The sequence below is a fragment of the Lactuca serriola genome, chromosome 3 (assembly GCF_051521515.1).
Source record: "Lactuca serriola cultivar US96UC23 chromosome 3, Lser_US96UC23_V15, whole genome shotgun sequence".
NCBI lineage: Eukaryota > Viridiplantae > Streptophyta > Magnoliopsida > Asterales > Asteraceae > Lactuca > Lactuca serriola.
In genome coordinates, this window is record NC_136410.1 from 6340370 (window position 1) to 6344641 (window position 4272).

The 4272-nt window shown below is 38.0% G+C and overlaps 1 non-coding gene across 1 annotated transcript; it reads right to left on the bottom strand.

Annotated features, from left to right (window-relative positions):
• Positions 1–1848: 1848 nt before the first annotated feature.
• Positions 1849–1955, bottom strand: LOC145096465 (small nucleolar RNA R71). Its single transcript, XR_013703872.1, has one exon. It is a non-coding gene; the product is annotated as a small nucleolar RNA R71 (small nucleolar RNA).
• Between the last annotated feature and the right edge of the window lie 2317 nt (positions 1956–4272).

The window sequence follows — 4272 nt, forward strand, 5'->3', positions numbered from 1 at the left end:
CACACATACGAGTTGGTACTTGGTTTGTTCAAATGAAGCAAAATAGTTCTGAGGACTTTCAGTATTTGGTGCTTTAGGTTTGGGATTTTACCAGAACCAAACCAGTATCATATTCTTACTCTCGTAGCTCTTTTCTATGAGCTCTGAGCCTCTGAATGAGCTGGTTTTCCTTGCCTCATTTTCTTATTTGTCTTGGACATATGTTAGGCTTAAGAATGGATTGATTTTGATGAGTATAACGTGAATTACAAAGCCCTAAACATCATTACTTAAATTTGTTAGTTTTCTAGGCCTAGTTTTTTTATTATCACAAAATGTGTATAACTTTTCTTCAGCTTTGAACAACCACAACTCTTTCATATGAACTTGGATTGGGTTACTTGTTCAACGTGTATCTTTGTCCCTGTCATGGCTAATTGTTAGAATCAGTAATCAATTATTTTGATAAGTATATCTTGAGTTAGTATAATGTTCGTCTTTAGGGCCTAGTAATTTTAAGCACTTTTTGTAGATAAATAAAATTTTGGAAAATATGAATAAATAAATAATATAAGAAAAAAATAAAAACAATAAATAATAATCAAAGGAAAACAATCAAATAATAAAACAATGCAATATGATTAAGGTAAAATTTATAAGAAAATGGCTTAACTTGACAATTTGATAAATTTAAGTTTGACCAATATCACTGACTAAATGTTTAGGTAAGACCTAAATGTTATGTTATTAGTTTAATTACCGTTCTCTGTGTTCAATACCCTGCTTATTCAACTATACCACCAATTGACAAGTCCACTGCCTTTGTTTATCTAAATTATATCTTAAAAGTAGGACTAAAACTAGTGCATTTATATACACATCAAGTTTTTGGCGCCGTTGCCGAGGAAAGGTTCAAAAATTAATTATAATCACTAGTGTTATCGATCCTTTGTGTGAGATCTATCTAGCACAAAGTTATTGCTTTAGTAATTTAGTTATTAGGATTAAGTATTAGGCTTTTCTGTTTTTAAGTTTTTGTTAAAAAAATTAATGTCTTAACCTTGGACTCGCCGAGTGCAGTCGAAGCTACTCGACGAGTCCAAGGCGAATTTCCATTTTCGTCTTCTATTTCATTTTTGTTCTTTTTACGTGTTTTTCTTGTTTTGATTGCAGGAATTACATGAACCAAGGTTCGAATACACCTCTGGTTCCTCCACACAAAGACCCGGAATCCGCTCTTAGGAAGAACAAGGATAAAGTCGTTAAAGACACAAACACGCCAAAGAAATCACCTTTCAAGGACCTTAAATCAGTCTTTGGAAAGAAGAAAAGCAAGAAAGCAGGTGAGGCTAGCAGTCAAAAGAGCGAAGAAAGCAAGCTTGAGAATTTTGAAGAAAACCCTTTGCCAAAAGAAACTGAATACGAGTACGAGTACGAGTCCGAATACGAAGAAGAAAGCAACTTTGAAGGAGAACTTGCTAACACAATGGAAAACATCGATGAAGTCCCCATGGGTGAATGGAAGAAAAGGATACGAGACGATACCGTCTCGGGACTTGTGCAACCCATGATTCCTGCAACCGCTACCTTTGAACTTAAGGGCCACATACTTGCTCAACTTAAGGAAATACCATTCTTCGGGAAGGATCACGAAGACGCATACAGGCATCTAGACGAGGTCAATGACATAGCCGATTATTTAATGTTCCTAATGTGGCCCGTGATATTGTTTTGCTTTGTATGTTATCGGTCACATTTAAGGGAGCGGCGAAAGATTGGTTGAAATCACTCCCTCCAGGATCCATCACTACTTTGGTTAAAATGCATGAAGAATTTATTGATCAATTTTACCCTCCCTCAAAAATAGCAAAATTGAAGAAAGCCATAGCCAATTTTGAGCAACAAGCTAGAGAGTCACTTTATGAGGCATGGGAGAGATACAACGGCCTACTAAGGAACTACCCACACCATGATCTAAACAATCAACAAGAAGTATCCATTTTCTATGATGGAGTGAATGTAACCACTAGCCAACTCCTTGATTCGCAAGGACCACTCACAAAGAAGCCACCCCCGGTGATAAAAGAACTAATTGAAGAATTCTCTAAACACTCTAGAGAATATCATAACCCACGAAATGACTCAACTAGAAGGATGGTGAATGCTATTTCGGATGACACGGCGGCATTGATGGCGAAATTAGAAAGCATGGATAAAAGAATGACTAAGATGGACCAATCCATCCATGCCATTAGAGTGGGATGTGAAAATTGTAGAGGGCCCCACCTTACTAAAGACTGTGACCTTGACGAGAACGGGAACCGAAAAGTGCAAGTGTGCTACTCAAGCGGTGATAGATATGATGATGATTGGCGCAAACCCAAGAAAGAATGGCTACCTTATGAAGAGTACAAGAAAGCTAAGGAGGAAAAGTATAAGCAAAAAGGAAGAGGTTTTTATCAAAAAGAGGAATCGGTGTAAGAAAAGAAGTTAGATTTTGAAAATATGCTTACGAGATTTGCAGCCACATCCGAGAAAAGGCACAACGATATCGATGCTGCAATTAAGGAGCAACAAAACTTAATGAAACAATACCAAATCATGACGAAAGACCAAGCAACCTTGCTTAGGAACCAGCAAGCTTCCATTCTCAATATTGAAAAACAGTTAGGCCAACTTGCATTACAAATCAATGAAAGACGACCGGGTGGACTTACTAGTAATACCGAAAAAAAATCCAAAAGGCGCACATATAAACATCATGACAATTAGTAGTGGGAAGATTATAACTCCTTTGGCCCCTATTCAGAAAGAAGATCCTGAGATGGTGCAAGAGGAAGAAGCAGAAACTGAAAAATCGCAAATTCTCGATCCAATTCGCCGAGTCCCAGATATGGAGTCGAAGAGTCCCCCACCTGAACAGAAAAACAAACCTACTATTAAGCCATATCAGTCTCCACTGCCATTTCCAGCTCAAGCCAGACAAGAAAAGCATGATGTTAATTACAAAAAGTTTCTAAAACACGTAAAGGCCCTTCAAATCAATATGCCATTCATCAAGGCGGTTGCACAAATGCCAAAATATGCCAAATTCCTAAAGGAGCTATTAACTAATAGAAAGAAGATGGAAGATGTGAAGAAAGTGGTCTTAAATGAAAATTGTTCAACTGCCATGTGGAACAAATTACCTAAGAAGAAGGGTGATCCAGGAAGCTTAACCTTACCTTGTCAATTCGGAAACTTAGATACTATTTACGCATTAGCTGATTTGGGGGGCAAGTGTAAATCTCATGCCATGCTCATTCTTCAAGAAATTAGATCTTCCATAGCCACGACCAATTCAAATTGTAATTCACTTAGCAAATAAAATAGTCACATTTCCAAGGGGAATATGCGAAGATCTATTGGTGAAAGTTGATAAGTTTGTATTCCCCACGGATTTCATAGTACTAGACATGGAAGCAGATCCTCAAGTTCCGATCATACTTGGAAGAACTTTCCTCAACACCGCGAGTGCTATAGTTGACATGCGAGATTCTAAACTTACTCTTCAGGTGGGAGACGAATCGGTTACATTTGGAGTTGATCAAGCGATGAAGCATGCAAGGAATAGAGATGACACGACATTCTTGGTTGATATGTTGGAAGAGTTAATGGAGGAATGGAAAGAAGACGAGCCAAACAAGTCCACTGTCACCTTTGAAGAAGAATTTGATGTTGAAAGACCTGATGGAGATAGAGAGACTTCTCAAGGAAGCTGAATATAATGATCTAATCAGAAGTGCAGAAAGCCCGACTCACCGAGTAACATTTACCGACTTGACGAGTCAATTCGAAAAAACCCAATCAGTCGCGAATTTAGGACAAGACTCGACGAGTCCCCTCACTGGACTCGACGTGTTCAACATTCAAGACACAAAATATGAACTAAATATTCTACCGGATCACTTGGAGTATGCATTTCTTGAAGATGGCCAACAAAAACCAGTAATTATAGGTGTTGATCTAGCCAAACATGAAAAAGAAAGCCTTGTTGGAGTACTAAAGAAGAGGCAAGGATCCATAGCATGGAAGATAACCGATATCAAGGGGATTAGTCTAGCTTATTGTTCTCATAAGATTAACTTAGAAGATGGAGCTAAACCTATAGTTCAACGCCAAAGAAGACTTAACCCAAACATGCAAGAAGTTATGAAAAAGGAGGTGGTTAAACTGTTAGATGCTGGGATCATTTACTCAATGTCCGATAACCCATGGGTAAGTCCGGTGCAAGTGGTACGAAGAAAGGAAGCA